Below are 19,426 nucleotides of genomic sequence, written 5' to 3' on the forward strand. Positions count from 1 at the left end.
AAGGTATTGCTTTGTTATGCAGACTAGAGTGCAGTGGTGTGATCATAGCTCACTGTAAACTCAAACTTATGACCTCAAGCAATCTTCCCACCTCAGTCTCCCCAAAACCTAGGTCTACTGGTGTGAGTCACTATGTCATGGTTAGTCTTTATTATTAAGAGATTGTCAATCTCATTGCTTCTTTTGAGGTCACATTCGTTGTCAGGTGATGGTGGTGATATAGGGAATAATGACCTCAGTTGAGGTATAAACAGCAAAAGCCAGCAATCAAGTGCTTGTTTTTAGGCAGATTCTCTTGGTAACAATGACACAAAGAGTATAGTAATAAATGACTATCTATCTTCTTCACACTTTCCTTTATTCTTTTTTTTCTTTTTCAATAAGAGAAAAATTGAGATTAACAAAGATATTAATTCAAATACAATGACCGGAATTTATAATCTATAAGAACAAATCTCTAAGAGGCCACTCTGGAAGTGTCCATAATCACAGGAATCACTGCAAAATTGGAATATCAAAATCATCAGATCACTCAGGAGGCTAATGTGAGCAAGATTCTTTAGATTAGAAAGCCACCACAGTCTTCTCGAGTCCTGACTGAAGACTAGCTAGACTCACTTCTAGACTCTTGTCAATTGCAAGTCTACTGCTGAAGTCCCAGTCAGAGGGTTTAGGGCATTTTCTTATTCACCAATAACAGCAGGGAGCTCCAGGGCATATTGGTGCTCCAGACCATGTCCATTTATCTGAAGGAGGGCCAGATTTCTAGAAGAATAATCTCTTGATTGTCTCCTACCCAAAATAGTCCCTAATTTACCACACCTTGGGGGGAATTCTGCACATGCACAGTTCTTCAAATTCCACTGATGAAGATTTTTTTATACTCATAGTACATACATACATACACAGAAGTATGTATATTCTATATTAAAAGATGCACTATTTTTAGTTCACTTACATAATTTACTGAGCCCATGTGCTGTCCTAGGTGCTACAGTAATTGCAACAGAAGAATATGACACAGGTCTTACCTTCGATGAAATTACATATAATCAATGACAAGATCAGAGATTCTCAGAAAGCAGGGCCACTTCATTCAACTCTCTCACTTTATAGAAGAAGAGACTGAGGTTTAAAAAATGCTAAAGAGGAGCTGGGAGCAGTGGCTCAAGCCTGTAATCCCAGCACTTTGGGAAGCCAAGGCGAGAGGATTGCAAGCCTGCTGATTTGAGGCCAGTCTGGACAACATGGTGAGACCTCATCTCTACAATAAATCAAGAATTAGCTGAACGTGGTAGCACATGCCTATAATTCTGGCTACTTGGAAGGCTGAGGCGGAAAGATCACTGGAGCCCGGCGGGTTGATGCTGGGGTGGCTGTGAGTGTGCCACTGCACTCCAGCCTGGATGATGGAGTGAGATGCCAACTCAAAAAAAAAAGGCTACAGAAATCTGGTGCAGTGGCTCACACCTGTAATCCTAGCACTTTGGGAAGCCAAGGCAGGAAGGTCGCTTGAGCCCAGGAGTTTGAGATCAGCCTAGGCAATATAGTGAGGCAACACAGTGAGACCTTGTCTGTACAAAACATATAATAATAATAAAAATTAGCTGGATGTGGGGACACACACCTGTATTCCCAGCTACTTTGGAGGTTGAGGTGGAAGGACTGCCTGAACCTGAGAGAACAAGACTGCAGTGAGCCATGATGGTGCCACTGCACTCTAGTCTGGGTGCCAGAGTGAGACTTCGCCTCAAAAAAGAAAAAGAAACGCTGAATAGCTATATCACTCAAAGTGGTAGCAGATGTAAACCCTGATCTCTAATAATTGTAATGATTTCAATGACTTAGATAATGACCACTACCACAATTTCTCTAATCCTTACTATGTGCAAACCCAATGCTTAGTGGTTTGCATGTATCATCTCACTTATTGGCCCAACAAGGCCACCACTGTCACCCAATTTATGGGTTAGCACTTTCTCTGAGGTCATACAGCTAGCAAACAGCACAATTAGAGTTTGAATTCAGTGCTGTCTGACTTGATGCTCTGTGCTCTTAATCAGGGAGATTTCTGTGTGCAGTGTTCTTTTTCTTATGCACTTGTGATGAAAGAAATGCATTTGAGAGTCACTATGTAATAAAACGTGAAGTGCCAAAACAGAGGTAGAGATAAGGATGCTACAAGCAGTCAGAGAGAGAGCATGTCTGGCTTGTGCCTCGAGAAGGACATGTGAGTAAAGATGCAGAGGCAGTATGAGCATGGTATAAGGGAAAGGTGTGAGGAGCGTAGCCTTCCTGAAAGAGGACTGCTGCTGGAGGTTTAGAATGCAGGCATGCAGCAAGGTCATTGGCATTTTCAAAATTAACAACTACTTTTTTTATACTTACTACTGCTACTTCAGATCTGCCGGGTTTTAAAATGAAGGCATATGTCTTTTTAACTGGTGGTTCAAATGCTCTTAATTTATATATTCATTCACTAAAACTGGAGAAGTGAGATGCTATGAAGGATTATTCTAGAATGTAATGCATCTTCTCACATTGCATTTGTGACTGTGATGAATAAAGGACCCAACAAGTGTTCTCTCTCCTAGGTTCTACCTACACAGACTCATATTACTTTGGATGGACATTTCTGCACTCGCTTTTGAGAACTGATGGTTATGAATTGATCATTGGGAGGGATTTTTTTTTTTTTTTTTTTTTGAGTTGGAGTCTACTCTGTCGCCCAGACTGCTTTTGAGAACTGATGGTTATGAATTGATCATTGGGAGGGATTTTTTTTTTTTTTTTTTGAGTTGGAGTCTCACTCTGTCGCCCAGCCTCGACCTGCTGGGCTCCAACGATCCTTCCGCCTCAGCCTTCCAAGTAGCCGGAATTACAGACGTGCGCTACCACGCCCGGCTGATTTTTTGATTTATTGTAGAGATGAGGTCTCGCTGCCCAGGCGGGTCTCAAACCCGCAGACTCAGGCAATCCACTCACCTCAGCCTCCCAAAGGCGCGGGATTACAGGCTGAGCCACCGAGCCCGGCTAGGGAGGGATTTTTAAAAAACAAGCAAGATGTTTAGGCAGCTTTGGAAGAAGGGGAGAAGAAAGGAAAAGTAACTGTAAAGGATAATTAAGTTTCATTTTTCCATTCATCTAAGAAGTTTGTGCCTGTTTAATTGACCTGCTCTACCCACTGCAGAGAAAACATTAACAGTACTGAAAATATAAATATTCAACAGCTTTCCTATGCTTGAATTAAAACAGAACAAAAATACCACACAGTTGCTAAAAAAAATTGAGCAGGAAATTCAAATATATAACTCTTTAGAATTAGCTTACAAGAAAGCAAGGAAGTCTTCTTTGTCTTTTCTTAAGCTAATTGACTAGTTTGAGCACTATATTAGTTAATAAGATCATAATACTGTTCTTAGAAAGTTGTTTTCTTAAGTTTGTGTTATTTGTAAATCAATTTGCAGACATGGCGATTCTCTATCACCATGACAGGCATTTCTGTGTGTTTTAGTGAATCTTCTAGCTTATCCTGTTGGTCCTGTTACTGTTCACCTGAAGATAACATAAGCTCAGAAAAAGGTAGAGCAATTTAGCTCCTGAATTTCTTCTGAGAACTAAAGGAAGAAGTTTAGATTTGGTTTTAGAACAGAAGCTAACCTTGCAGTTGACAACTTGACCATCCAACTATATGTAATATGGCTCTGGTTTCAGTATTAAATTGCATACTTAGTGGTGCATGCATGACAGGAAGCACGTTCAATTAATTTCTGTGATTTTTCTTTTGTCTTGAAAGGCATTTTCTTTATTCACAGAAGCAGCCCTTATTAAGTGGAGAAAGGCATATTTGATGCTCTTCACTGTCAGTATGTTCAAATGATGAAAACATCATCTTTGATATGCTCCACTGAAAACGTCTTGTATGTGGAGTAGAGATACATATCCCTAGAGAAGGTTGTCCTGTTTTATAGAGCAGGTACACAACGTAGAGATGAAGGCACTTCACTGAAACTCTCCTTTTAGTCCCACATTAATATGCTTGGACTTCAGCCTGATACTTCTCAAACAGAGTAGATGGTGCCCCTTGCTTAGATCCTGCTACTGGCAGGCTGCGGGCTGGAGGGTGATTCTTGCTGGACTCTGCAGTTTTCTGGCTTTCCTTGTTTGACAGAATCCAATTCTCTTGACCTTCAGGACATGGAGCAGAACTCATTGCTTCCACCTGGCCTACCCAAGTAAGTCAAGTTATGCTCCTAGAATACCGCTGCCATGGTTAGTTTAATTTTAATTTATTGCAGAGATGGTTTTATGCATATGACTTTATAACTGTGCACGCACCCTGAGACCTCTGAAGGTCAAATAAATAATAAATGCTCATTAAGAGCTTGGTGGTTTTGCTGAAACTGGCCAACAAAGGTGTCATTGGTGATACTTTTATGTGGACAAATAGCATCTAAGTCAAATAGGACCTAGTATTAAACTATTATAGTATTTGGCTTTTACATCTGCAGGAAATTATACCAGCCATGCCTGTTCAATCTTTAAAATAATGAAACTGTTCAAAACTAGGAGTAACTTGCTGTTTAATCTATGTTCCATTTAAACAATTGTAATTTTTCTGACTTCTTTGCAGCGTGTGTATGCGTGTGTGTGTGTGTGTGTGTGTGTGTGTGTGTGTGTGTGTGTATGTGCATGAGCGCATTTCACTGAAGAAGGGAAGTGGAGGTAGAAGGGGAGAAGAGAAAGAATATTAAATTATTACATTGTAAAACATCTCCAACTTTCAGGGGTTGCATAAGGAAACCTTGATTTTTACCTATGTATGAGGTATGAAAAGGGCTATCATGGTGATCCCAGGCTGCTGCTGTAGAATTCTTGCCATGAACATTCTGGCATCCAGATGTTTGCATTCATGTCCTCATCTCTGACATGTTGTCTCCATATCCCTCTGGCTACAGTGAGTGGGCTCATCCTCCCTTACTGGGGGCCTAGCTATGCAGCAAGGAGAAAGTGTTGTGTGCCCAACCCCTTTTACCTGAGTAAATGCACCTTACCTTTTACCTTTGAACATGAATAAAATGTAATTATCTGAAAGAAAAAAAACCCTGAAAATCTGACTACATAATTTTATCAAATAGCGTTACCATGATTGAGGCAGGGAATGCTACTTTTCAAACTTTAGTGCTATCCTATGTTCCAAGTATGCTTTCCTTCCCACTAACTTTTTAGATGTATTTATGACCTATTTGCACACATACGTTCTATTTCATATCCTCAGCATATTTATAGCTAAGAAAGCAAATCTAAAATTGAATTTGATTCTGTTTGTTTAATTGGCCTAAAAGCAATCACAATCTTTTGAGAATCGTAGTTTTCCTAGAGGGGAAAACCAGATCCTAGCTGTAGATTTTAATAATTTGGAACTATTCATAGCTGAGAAAGTTAACTATCAAAGATTAGATCTGTCCAAGGCTTACCTGCCTATTTTAAGAACTTTGTTCATGTCAATAAATTCAAATGTAGATGTTCTGATGCTTGAAAAACTTCTTCTAATTCCTAAATTAAATTATTGGTTTTCCTCCTACTTCAGGGCCAGTTTTGAATTGAGTCTGTAATGGCAGATAAAATAAAGTTGAAAAAGAAGTGGAAAAATGAGAGGGCATATCCCTCTTTCCCTGAAAGTCCTCCCAGTGATTTGATTATACCCCAAAGGGTTGATTATGTTCCTTCCACAAATTATTGGGCTCAGTTTTGATCCACCCAAAATTCTTATCTTGTTTTTGGCAGCTTTAAGTTTTTCTCAATATAGATACATTTAATTCATTTTTCTATGGACAGAAAAGACCACCATTAGCCTGATTTGTACTACAGACTTTCCTTATACATTCTACAGACTAAACACAGAAAAAAGAGGAATTATTAAAGTCCTGTTGTAAAAAGAACCCCTACTATCTGTATATAATTGCTAACAAAGTTATTTTTAAATTCAGATTTCAACTATATTTTGAGTCATTGTTTTAGGCCATGAGATTCTGGATGTCTAGACAAGCACATCCCGGTTGAACAATTGCAAAGTCAAGAACAAATACAAACCATCATTCACTAAGGGTGTTCAGAGTGCCATACACTCTGCTAGGTTTTTGAAATGTATTACCTCATTTCCTCCTCACAAACCATGACATGAGGGAAGTGCGGATATTCACCCAATGAACAGACAAGGTAACTGAGGCTGAGAGAGTAGCAGTTCCAAGGTGAACAGAAGAGCTGGAATTTTCCTCAGTTCTATCTGACCCCAAAGTCAGTGCTCTAAATCACAGAACTTCAGTATCTGTAAATCACAACACCAACACCAATTGATAAATAGTAAAAAAAGATGGTATGCAGTAACAGCAAAAGCATTTGTTTCTTCTATAAGAAGAGCAGTAGCTAAAAAACTGCAGTGTTAGAGGGGTACGGGACTGCATATTTCTGCCAGGCAATTGCTCTCCTGTGAATTTAGATCCAATCCACTATCAATATTTTCTGGCACTATTTCTTTCCTTTTACCGCTACATCATTCATAAGGTTCAGTGTTTCCAGAACTGTAACATGCCAATCCTTACCCAGCTTTCTCAGCACTATTTGTATTTCAAATTACTGGAACTGTTGCAGCCAATCACATTAGAAGACAGAGGACACTGTTATTAATTCCAGGCAGAATGTGAAGGGGGTAAAAGCCCCAAGTGCTCTGCACAACCATTTCCCAGATGTTTGTCAGATTTGTCTATTTTCTCGAACTCAAATGCAAACAGAGACCCAGAACAATCTGCCTTTTTTCCTTTTGTATTGACCAAGTTCTAGAAAAAATGTTTTCCTGACAAAAAAGTATACTATTGAGTGGTTGAAGTTCAATCTATAATATATTTATTTGTAGTTTCTCTGAAATGTGTCCCTTTTGTGTAGGACTTTTGACTTGACTGCTTTTTTTAAGCAACATGACTCTGTATTGCTCCTTAGACCCAGACACCTGAAAAATACCCTAAAATGAAGCGAGAGAAAAATTTCAAGGAAAGGATTTGGCATTACAAAGCAAAATGGGAATAGAAGAAATTATCCTTTAGAAGATTTTGGATTTATTTAGGATCCCTAAAACAACTTTCTATAGATGGATGTTCCCTGAAAGAGCCAAACCCATTTCTAAGTATTAATTTCCTCATTTATAAAATTGTGATGATATATTTTTCATATTTATAAGCTTCTGATGATGAACAGCTGAGATAATCACTTTAAAATGAGAAAATTCCAATTATACTAGTCAAAAATGGCTAAAAAATAATATAAATAGGTAGAAGAAATTCTCTATATGCAAGTAAGGTATTACTCCTACAATTAAACTTTTGGACATATTGGATTTTAGACAGAGAATCCACAAACCAAAATAACAAACATTTTAAAGGATAATTGGTTGTCAAGGAACAAGATGAACAAACAATCCTTTAATACTTTTGACAATGAGGGAGAATGATACATCAGGGAAAGTGTTTTACTATTATTTTTTACATGAAAACAAAATATTTTTTAAAATCTTTATTATCTTTATTAGGGTCCATCACAGTGCCACAAATGTAAACGTGCTCAACAAATATTTGCTAATTTGACAAATTCTCTCTCTTTTAGTGATTATCTCTTTTGAAAAAACCAATGAAACATTTTTTCTACAGTCAACAGTTAGTAAGCTGTCAGCACAGAGCCACGGTGTTTAAGAGCATGATCTTAGAGTCAGACAGACTTGGGCTTGACTGCAGTTTCTATTGCAACTGTGTGAATGGCGGGGGGGAGTCACAAAATACGTTTGATCTTCATTTCCTCATCTGTAAATTGGGGGGAGGGAATAATATCGATATTAACATGTTTTAATATAAGTTAAATTAGATAAAGCATTTCAAATGTTCAGTGCACATAAGAATTGCCAACTAAAGTGTAGCTATTATTATTCATGGTGGTCATAGTAGTTTTCTTAATCATATTCCCTTGTTCGCTATTTCCTTCTCTTTCATTCATTTTTTCCCTTTTCTTTCCTTCTTTTGTCTTCTTTCTTCCTTTCCTACCCACAAATAGAAGGAAGTATCCAGGAAATTACCACTATAAAATGACTCTTATTATGATGGTCTTATATGGCCATTTCCTGATAATATTGAGTGTTGTCACTAAATAAGGTGATGGGTAATTTTAAAAGTAAGCTCTTAAAGAAATTAGGATTTTTCTATTACCTCCTCCAACTACCTTAATCCCTATATCTATATTCCTCCTAATCCATTTTTGCTACAATAAGTTGCTATTATCTTTTACTTTATTGAGTCTCTATAGTAGAGAATTCATTGCTGGTATGATGATAATTGGAAGGGGTTGCTGCTTTACAAAGAACTATCACTTGTATCTCTGCTCATTTTCAGATAACAATCAGAGGAAGCTAATTACATTTTATTGTGCCTTTTTCTCCCCAAACCTGAGAATAAATGAAAATAAAAATATTCTGTATTAGTTTCCTAGGGCTGTTGTAGTACAGTACCACAAACTGGGTGGGTTAAAACAATAGAAATGTATTGTCTCACAGTTCTGAAGGCTAGAACTCCAAAATTAAGGTCGCAGCAGTGCATACTGTCTCTGAAATCTGTAGGGGAGAATCCTTCCTTGCCACTTCCCAGCTTCTGTTGTTTGCTGGCAATCCTTGATGTTCCTTGACTTGAAAATGCATCATTCCATCTCTTCCTCTTTCATCCTATTTCTGTCTTCTTCCTGTGTGTTTCTTCTCTTCTTTATAAAGTCACCATCATATCGGATTAAGGACCTACCCTACTCCAGCATAACCTCATCTTAACTAATTACATCTGTCAAAATCTTATTCCCAAATAAGGTCACATTTTGAGGTACTGTGGGTTAGGACTTCAGCATATTTTGGGGGAAATGTAATTTAACCCATAAATTACATTATAAAGCTTACTCCAAGTAAAATAATTTTATCAACTCTAGAATTAATAATCCTAGTCAAAGTCAGAATAAATCTGACAAAGTTGTCAAGGACAGGTAGAATGAGGAAATTAGGGGTTCAGTCAGCCAACAGATATTTATGGAGGACTTCATGTGTGCTACCATGTAAAGTGTTCTCTAAGTATTAGATAATCTGTCTTCACAGAATTCATAGTTTAATTAAAGGATTAAGAATATTATATATGTTTATAAACAAGTAGAAAAACATCTTTTTACTTCAAAACATAGTCAACAACCCAGAGTAAACAAAAATACCTTTGATCTATCCTAAGTGAAGTTTCAGAGTCTGCACACTAAATACATGTAGTTGCCTTGTACAAAAGCAGTTCAATACCAGTTTATTGACTCCTATGTAATATATAATTCTAACAGTTGTACCCATTTGATTTTCAGTCTACGGGTTATTCAAATGTACTGAGAGCAGCAAGAATGACAACTACAAGTATGATGACAAAAAAGAAGTGAGAGAAAAGAGAATAAGAGAATTGAAAACTTGTCACTCTCTGAGATCACTTAGTGTAGGGCTAATCCTGTATGGTTCATCAGGTTGTGCTACTCTCATGCATTACAGGACAAAATAATAATAATTGTTGTTCAATGTAATAATCCAAAAGTATTAAGAAACATCTTGATTCTGATCAACATATTCTATTCATTAAAGCAGACATACAGCATATTTTAGAGTTTACTCCGAAAATTATTTTAAAACATTAAATGATAAAACCTAAACTATTTACAAAACTTAATATTCTACAGTGGTATGGCATGTGAGCATTTTGGTTTGGTTTTATTTAAGAAGTATAAATGAGTGATACATATATGTTTAGAATTTCAATGCAGAGGAGAGAGAGACAACATGGTGTTGGAATGGTCACTGGTAAAACAAAAATGCTAATGTCCAGGAGAACTTGGCTCTTCTTAGCATTTAAAAACAAAACTGGGCAAGGCTTGGTAGCTCAAGCCTGTAATCCCAGCACTTTGGAAGACCGAGGTGAGGAGATTGCCTGATCCCATGGGTTTGAGAACAGCTTGGGCAACTTGGCAAGACCTCATCTCTATAATAAAATCAAAAGGTAGCCGGGCATGGTAGCATACACCTGTAGTTCAGGCTACTTGGAAGACTGAGGCAGAAAGATCGCCTGAGCCCAGCCGGTCGACACTGGGGTGGCCGTGAGCATACCACTGCACTCCAGCCTGGGTGACAGCGTGAGGCTCCAACTAAAAAAAAAAAAAAAGAAAGAAAAGAAAAGAAAAAAACTGGTTTCAACTATGTGTCAGAGTTATATGTGTCAGAGTTATATGCACCTAGTGAAATAGGCTCTAGCACCTTTCTCATCAACAATGGTCCATATGGCAATCTCTCAGTCATAGCTGATTCTTAGACTTCAGAGTCCAGGATGGGTCAGGAACTGACCAGGCAGTTCAACTTTCCTCTTGGTCAGATTGTAGAATTCTTAAGAGAGACATTATAACCTCAGATGCCCTCAGGTATCTAGCATGCAAGATAAATAAGGAAAGTGTGCCAAATATGAGGAATTATTTGAAGTTGAATTAAGAGAGAATGCACCTCTCTAAAAGCATTATCATTCATATCGTCTTTATAATCTGTACTTATTGAATCATCCAGTTTGGAACTGAATTAAAATCTAGAGCTTCTCGTTCACAGCCTTGGCATCTAGCATCAACACATCCAGTCCCAGACCCAACAAGGCACTGGCTTTTTACGATTGCCTCCTGCTATTATTCTCTTTGATCTACCTTTACCCAGTGGCCTACTTGTTCTGGAAGTGAGATGTGAGATAATAACCACTGGTACAATGTTTATCAAAAGATGCTTTTAAGAACACTAATCTTGTGAAATATTCCTGAAAAACAGATTCTGGTGATCAAATAATTTTGGGAAACAATACATATTATTACCACTTCTACTGTTCACAATCCACATTCACATATTAAAAGTTGAAAAGTCAGTTAGTAAGAATATGGCTTATCCCAATATGCTGTTTAAGTCAATAAACCACATTTAGTGGGTTACTGGATTCCCCAACTGTTTTAAAATTATATCACATAGAATTAATGCTCCATGGAACATGCTCTGGGAAACATTAAGGTAGAGGCATCACCTCTCATACCAAAATACTGTATAAGTGAGAAAGGCAGGACTAACTCTTGAAAATACAGAGGTTATATAACTTTTTATATGTTGAAAGTGTAACGTTTGCTTGCTTTTAGGTTTCCATACAAAAAGGGGATCTCCATCAAGAATGTCTCACTTTGTCCCTCCAGAAAGTGTTGGGAGAAAAATCTTTGGCTCTTTTCTTCACTCAATTGCACCTTCCCTATAAGGAAGAGTGACCTCTCAGATTTGGCCTAGTCATTAGTGGGTTAGATTACACTGATACTCAAATCTGGAAACAGGCTATATTTTCTTTCTCTCCCTTGGAACACTTGCCTGTAATGGACAGGGTGTCTCTCAATTTTTCTCACATGTTGGATATTTGGCAAGGTGGGGCTTCTGCCTTTGACAAGAGAGAAATTCTGCCTCTTCCCTAGTTCCAGCTCTGCTAGGCAGCTCCCTACATTAGACAAAACAGATGACCTGCATTTTGCCCCATTCAACTGAATTCTTTGTGTACATAGTTGATTGGCCATTACTCAGAGGTGAAGAGGAGTCTATGGTAGGATTCAGGAAGCAACTTCACCTTCAATATTATGCACACAAAAAATAATCAACTCGCCAGGCTCGGTGGCTCAGCCTGTAATCCCGCACCTTTGGGAGGCTGAGGTGAGTGGATTGCCTGAGTCCGCGGGTTCGAGACCCTCCTGGGCAACTTGGTGAGACCTCATCTTTACAATAAATAAAAAATTAGCCGGGTGTGGTAGCACGCACCTGTAGTTCCAGCTACTTGGAAGGCTGAGGCGGAAGGATCGCCAGAGCCCAGCAGGTCGAGGTTGCGGTGGCTGGGAGCGGCCACTGCACTCCAGTCTGGGCGACAGAGTGAGACTCCAACTCAAAAAATAATAATAATAATCAACTCTACTAACCCATTGCCCATGAGTATCAAACAATGACATGAATATAAGAAACTCTGTGTGGATTGCTGACCATTGTGGACAGAGAGTGAGGGAGAGAAAATGACATTTATCATAGCACCTTGCTTTTTTCAGACTTCTTTAAAAAAATATCAGAAGAGACCCTCTGCATCTCAGACTATAATTTTTTGAGGAAATGATGTAACAGGTTGCTCTATTTCTAATCTTGAGAATATTTGGTTTTGGATAGATTTCAAATGTTGATGTTAGACTGATATGAAAATGCCTGTTAGTGCTCTCAATCTAGGACAAAGGTTATTTCCATTCAGCTGAATAGTAATAAATAATTCTGAAATATTGTTTTAAAATAAGAATATGAAACATTATAACTTGTCAAGCTGTCAAGTCTACGTTGGTTTATTACCAACCCAGCAGGTGAAACAAAGCCTCATGCCAGCTTCCTGGAGAGGTCCACTCCTACTCACCAAGTCTTGTTTTCAGAACTTCATTCTGTTCTTTCAAAAACTTTTATTCCATACCAAAGCATCTTAATTGTGTGAATTCTCTCTATTTCATCAACGTGTCAGTACAGATTCTCTGCCTTGACCACTGTATTTGCAATATCTGGAACTTTGATAAATAATGCATTTTCTGATAATACGTTGAGACCATTTAAATGGAAGCACTAAAGCTGATGTGCTTATGAGAAAAAGCCATCAGTAATCTGAATTTATAGGACCTGTTGTGAGGGTTTATTTCTTTTCTTTCTTTTAAATTTTATTTTAGAGATGTGGTGTACAAGTGAGGATTAACTACGTTAAGTAGGCTGCACACAGGTGGTTTGGGCTTCTAACTGACCCTTACTCCCCCTGGTAGTGGACCAGGTGCCCAGTGTGTTGCCATGTGTCCCACTCTCTCCTTCCACTCACCTTCCCTTAGCAGTACCCAGTAACTGCCGAGAGGGTTTATTTCTGTAAAAATAATAGTGTTGGTGGGGTACGATGGCTCATGTCTGATGTGGAGGCGAGAGGATTGCCTGAGCCCAGGGGTTTGAGACCAGCCTGGGCAACTTGGTAAGAACGCCTCTCTACTAAAAATTAGCTGAGCATGGTTGCACACACCTGTGGTTCCAGCTACTTGGAAGGCTGAGGCAGAAGGATCACCTGAGCCCAGCATGGCAAGCTGCAGTGGCCATGAGTGTGCCACTGCACTCCAGTCTGGGCGACAGTGAGATTCTGACAATAATAATAATAATAATGTCTTGGGGTTTAGTCTAGAGTTCAAAGAAAATACAGGCTGTTCACATCTGCCTCACTGTTACACTAATGATCTTATAGAAGTGAAAAGTCCTTTGGACTTGGTAGTGACTTTAAATACCATCCCCATATTCTTTCCCAAGACAAACAGACAAAAGAAAAAATTGCATATATGAGCTGTATTATCCAATAGCCACATATTCTGTTAATTAAAAACCATTGCTTTAAGTTATATGGTTCAATAGAAACCTGTATCAAACATTGCTGTTTCAGCAAATAACATTTTATAAATGTAGATTGCTAGCTTTCTCTTTGAGTTTCTATGAAAGCAACTGACATAAAATCAGAATAACTGAGTCAGTTTGTATTGTTAGAAAGGAAAGGAAATACAATAGAATAGGTGCATAGTCATTTTTCAAGTTGTGTTCATAGTGGAAGATCACACTTTTTACTTGTCTATCCCCAAGTTGTATTCCACTTCCAGAAAGGTCTGAGAAACAGGAGTCATGCGCTTAAGAGGAAGATCAGCACCTTCACTACATGCCTTTTTCACCTGCTAAGATGTTTTATTGGCCCAAAATGTGATGAAGCAGTAATGTTTTATAAATCTCCCCATTAAAATAAAACAACTGCATTCTAAAAGCAAAGAAAGATCAGGCACAGTGACTCATGCCTAATTCCAGCACTTTGGGAGACCAAGACAGGAGGATCTCAAAACAAATCTCCGTCTCTACAGAAAGTGAGAAAATTAGCCGGGCATGTGCACTTGTAGTCTCAGTTTCTTGGGAAACTGAAGTGGGAGGATTACTTCAGTTCAGGAGTTCCAGGCTGCAGTGAATTATGATTACACCACTGCAATCCAGCCTGAATGACTGAGTGAGACCCTGTTTCAAAAAATAAAACCGAATAAAATAACATTATTATTTGAGAATCCTACTTTAAAAAAATATCTTGCTTAGAATTCTCCCACTTAATCAGTGTGCATCAGGGCTTATGCCCTTTGAGTGTGCTGACAATCTGAGCTCAGGAAGTTTCCGTTTGAATCCCAGCACTGCCAGACAAATTGGGAATCATAAACCCTGATATACAGCAATGGTTTTCTAGATCAACAGGAGACACTCAAGACAAGGAACAGAGAAAGTGGAGAGGGGTGGATTCACCTTTCTGTAATCCACAAGCCTTTCTGATGCCCTTACAAGGATTTTGAGTGCATTTCTGCCAGTATCAGCAATGGTGAAGTTCACCTTCACTAAAATCTAATTCCAGCACTAACTGGCAGGCCAGCACTAGTGAAAATAACATTCCGGTTTCCTCCATGACCTCAGTCCCGACATGATAACGGGAGCCCTCAACAACTCATTTCTAGCTTGGAATTCTTGATGGTTTATTTAGTTTGACTGACTGTTGGAGATTGCCATTATGAATACAGTTGCTAGGGGAGGCCTGCCGTAGTGCTGTTTGGCTTTTAAAGGGGTCAGGATTTTGTAAGATCTCAAATAACACTTATGGCTTAATGTCTGCAAACAATGCAGCATTTAACATTTACTATGCATGAAGAGGATCATAGTTCATCATTTATTATTCAAAAATTATGTAAAATATTTTTATGATGGAATAGGAAGAATGTATTCCAAATATTCATGTGTATAAACAACATATAACAGATTTACCTTAAAACATCAATATGTAACCAAAGAGGTATTTAAAGTTCTGTGACATAGAGATCAATTTAAATATTTCAAAATTCAACTTTTAATCACATGTTTTTCCAAGCAGATTACACTGAGCTCTGATATTCTTCAATGAAGTGGACATTTATTTCTTTATCCCAGGAGAGTAACATTTTTAATGGTAAAGAATATCTTGGGGGTTGGTTTGTGAGAATTTAAATACATACATTTCTCAGTTAAAAATTTAATTGCTTGCTCCATCTTCTTATATATTTATTTATTTATGAAAGGTTGTTGCTCTGTTGCCCAGGCTAAGCTAGAGTGCAGTGGTACAATCACAACTCACTACAGCCTCAAACTCCTGGGCTCAAGTAATTCTGTCTCAATCTCCCCAGTAGCTGGGACTACAGCCCTGTATCATCACACTCACCTAATTAAAAAAAAAATTTTTTTGATGGAGACAGGGTCTTGATTTGTTGCCAGGCTAGTTTTGAACTCCTATCCTCAAGTGATCCTTCTGTCTTGCCCTTCTGTCCATCCTCTCATTTTACATGTTCCAACAACATGGGGTTTCTTTTCCTATAATATATAACCAATTATGAATATTGATTTCCAAGGCTGTTAAGAATGGAAACCACTGTAGATCAAATAAAGATGGTATGAGGAGTGTGGCCAATGTGATTTGTTTTCTTCATTTGCAACAAATTCTGAAGTTCCTTTCAAATAAGATAGTAGATTTCAATAAAGTATAAGAATCTAATGATTTGGGTGAAAGTGAGAATGGAGTTAATAAAAATGTTCCCTTAATATGATGTATAAATAATGTAAATGTTTAGCTGCAGGTATTTTAGTAAGACATCTGTTTTGTTAAAAGATTGACCTCAATGTGTTTGCAGCAAATTTGAGAGGGAACCTCCAAATGACAATCAAGAGCCTTAAGTCCTTCATAAATTTGACTGATTTGTTTTGGAAATTTATTATTTTTCAACTATTATTTTCAATGTATATGACTCTTGACAGTTCATCCTGCAAAAGTGATATTTTGTTCATAGTATTTAACCTCATAATACACATTAAATCTTTCTAAGAAGAGGTCACAATCTAGCTTTATATGAGAAAAACAAAGATTGTGAATTAATGAAGCATGCCTTTCCCCCATGTCTCTTCATCTGTCTTTTCTCCCTTGTTCTTCATTTTGTATTGTCCTTTTTGCTTACTTTTAGCAATGTGCATTTTAAAACATTTATGTGCTCAACAAATATGTATTAAATGCCAATTACATACAAGCATGTTACTGGTGCTACAAAAAAAAATTCTCTTATTTAAAAACTTTTACTTGCCACAAACAACATAGAGATAGATCCAGCACCGGAAATCAGACCTTTTAACTCTATCAGCTCATAACATACTTCATAATTTTATTTTATAAGCTTGATTAAAACTTCCACTTAAATGGAATATTTCATGTTTTGACTTAAGAATTTTGTTTGCTCCCATACTACATTTCTAAAGTTTGAATTATTGGATACCATTGACTTTAATTAAACTCATTATGACCTCACATGCCTGGCACTTATTAGTGAGGGGAAAAAAAAACAAATTTAAAAATGAGTCAAGTGACTTGATATAAACTCGCTCAGCCAATAGCCTTAATAAGACATGCTGGGCCACAACTCAGCTAGCAGTGCACTACTTGACTCTGAACAATGCTTTTTATGCCAAAAAAATGTGTTCATCTTTCTTATTCTTCTGTAAAGGATGAACTCTGTTAAAGTGAATGTCTTTGGTGACTTATTTGAATGGATGTGCAGGCAAAATAATTTTATTATTATTTTCTTTATGCAAGATGGACTTTTGACTAAGGTAAGGAGTGAGAAACAGTACTAGCTAATTGGGTCCTTCTTTGTTCGTGTCACCAGGATATCCAAATATTCAGTAAGGAATGGAAAACATTGGCCATCCAGACACTCTGATGGCAACATGCCACATACTCCATGTCTGGAGCCATTCAGATGGCAGACTGAATATTTTGGATTTATGTGGGTGTTTCTTGTTGTGTGGACAATGCTACTGAGACAATTTAAAAAAATACTCATATGCAAACTCTTTAATGATCTAAGTTGTGAGTCTTAGTTTTTTTTATTTAAGTAATGTAGTTGGATATTTATTCACTTAGTATTTTACGTTCATCATTTCACAAATGGTCAAACAGAGGTCTGAAAAAACGAAAGAATTATCCAAGAACACCTGACTAGTAAGTGACGGAACGTGATCTCAAACCCAGATAACTCACAAGTAAGGCTCTTTTCACCTTATCTTACTACCTCTGTGACTACTGCAAGCATCTAGATCCCTATTTGCCCACTTTGATATTGACTATACACTCCAGCAATCCCCAACCCTTCCCATTTGCCAAGATAGACCAGGGAGAAGGAGAGGAGAGGCAACATACAATTGTGTATCTCTTTATAGTTTGAAAGCTCATTTACTTGAGGAAATTGCCTCATTTGTTTATTCCTGCATGCATTATTCATCAACTAGTTTCCAAGATTTTTTTTTCCACTAGTGTCCTGGTCTTCTGTCTTTGCTAGATATCTAATTCTGTTCTTGTCCCCTGTCCCATCTCCTTCATCACATCTCAGATCCTATAATTCTAGTTTGTTCTCTGAAATGTAAATGATGTCTTTAATTTTCTCCAAGATCTAACTTTTTAAAAAGTGAGAAATGTGATAAGGTCAGAGCCTGGTATAGAAATACATGGATAGGATGTTCATGATCATTTTGTATCCATGATCCATGAGTTTCCTGACTGTAAATTCTTATTATCCCGTATTCTTTCTCCCCAAATAAAAAGGGTTATATGTTTACTTTAGAGATTCAGAAGGTGAATGTAGGATCATAACTTTGCATTAAGTTTTACAGTGGTCAAGTGGGAAAGTAGCAGTCACTAATGGTAGTAATGGAGAATCAATAGTTTTTAAAGGAAAAGAGATAGGGGAGGGGGGAGAGAGAGAGATCGTGTGTGTGTGTGTGTGTGTGTGTGTGTGTGTGTGTGTGTGTGTGTGTGTGTTTTAGGGAGAAGTGGAGGGATGAGTCTAAATGTAAGAAAGGTATACTAATGTTGATTGAGAAAAGGAAAATGGCAATGGAGGTGGTAAGGAGTATCCTTCCCCCAAGGATTATTATGCTAGCCTGTAGAGGATCCCAGAGTAACCTAAAGCTAGGGGAAATTCTATTCTTACTGCCTGTAATGAGCATATATTACCAAAGCCTCAATGTGGAATTTTGCATGCATTATCCCATCATTCTTCAGCATTATTTGTATAATGCATTGGGTAAATGATAGATTACATAAGCATTGTTTATTTGGGAATATGTGTTTTAAATTCTTAACTAATTGGCTTTTGGAACACAAACCATTCCTAAATGGAAAGGGTCTACATCAGATTTTCATGTCATCACTAATTGTAGTATACAGATATCTTGAATCACTATTCAATTAACATAAACATCATGACATAAAAGATCTGTAAGGATTTAATCATTAAAGGAAAGTTGATATTGAACATGATTCAAGGCTTTGATCAAAATTGGACTTTGTTTCTTTAGTACAAAAGAAGGTAAACAGAAAGTTACATTTGTTAAATGATTACAGCTTTTAGGCTCTATGCTACATTCTTTATAATATCTCAGTTAATTCTCACAGCCTCCAAGTGAAGCGGGCAATATTGTTCCCATTTACAGGTGAGAGAACTGAGTTTTGGTGAGGTTAATAAACTTACTAGGGTTGAAGTGAGGATTCATTCCTAAATTTTGTTGACTTGTTTGAGCTCCACTAGATAGAGTGATTTAACAACCTGTTTATCACTGTAGTTTATTCCTGCCTAGGTCCTTCCTTGACCAAATCTACTACAAAGGAATCAAATTGGGTTTTTCCATTTTTCCATCCAATGTCAATGGTCAATTAGATCATTATAAAAGGCAAGTTGATTCACTTATTAAATTATCTGATGTATCCAAATATTTAGAGCAAAATTATTAAGACATTTTTAGATCACCATAGTTTATTGCTGCCAAAATTCGTAAGAATAGTGAAAACCACAACATACAGGTGTTTCAGAATATCCAGACTTCTGCACACTTTGTTTTAACATTTGGTGACATTTAAGCATAACCTGTCTATGCTACTCCATTGAGACCAAAATAAGAAGTACTACATACATAGGTAAAATTAGGCATTTTATTTTATAGAAGGATTTCATCATAGCTGTCTGAAATTCCTCACTTAAATGAGAAAACTCATCATACTGTATACTTACTCTTGTCATTGTTAGACATCAAATAATTGTCAAATGAGAGACTGGCCACTTAAGTCTGAACTATTATAAATCAATGAAGTCGGGCTCAGTGGCTCAGCCTGTAATCCCAATGCTTTGGGAG

This window comes from Carlito syrichta, unplaced genomic scaffold (genome assembly GCF_000164805.1).
Source record: "Carlito syrichta isolate Samal-C Ts95f unplaced genomic scaffold, Tarsius_syrichta-2.0.1 Scaffold308232, whole genome shotgun sequence".
In the NCBI taxonomy this organism is placed as follows: Eukaryota; Metazoa; Chordata; class Mammalia; order Primates; family Tarsiidae; genus Carlito; species Carlito syrichta.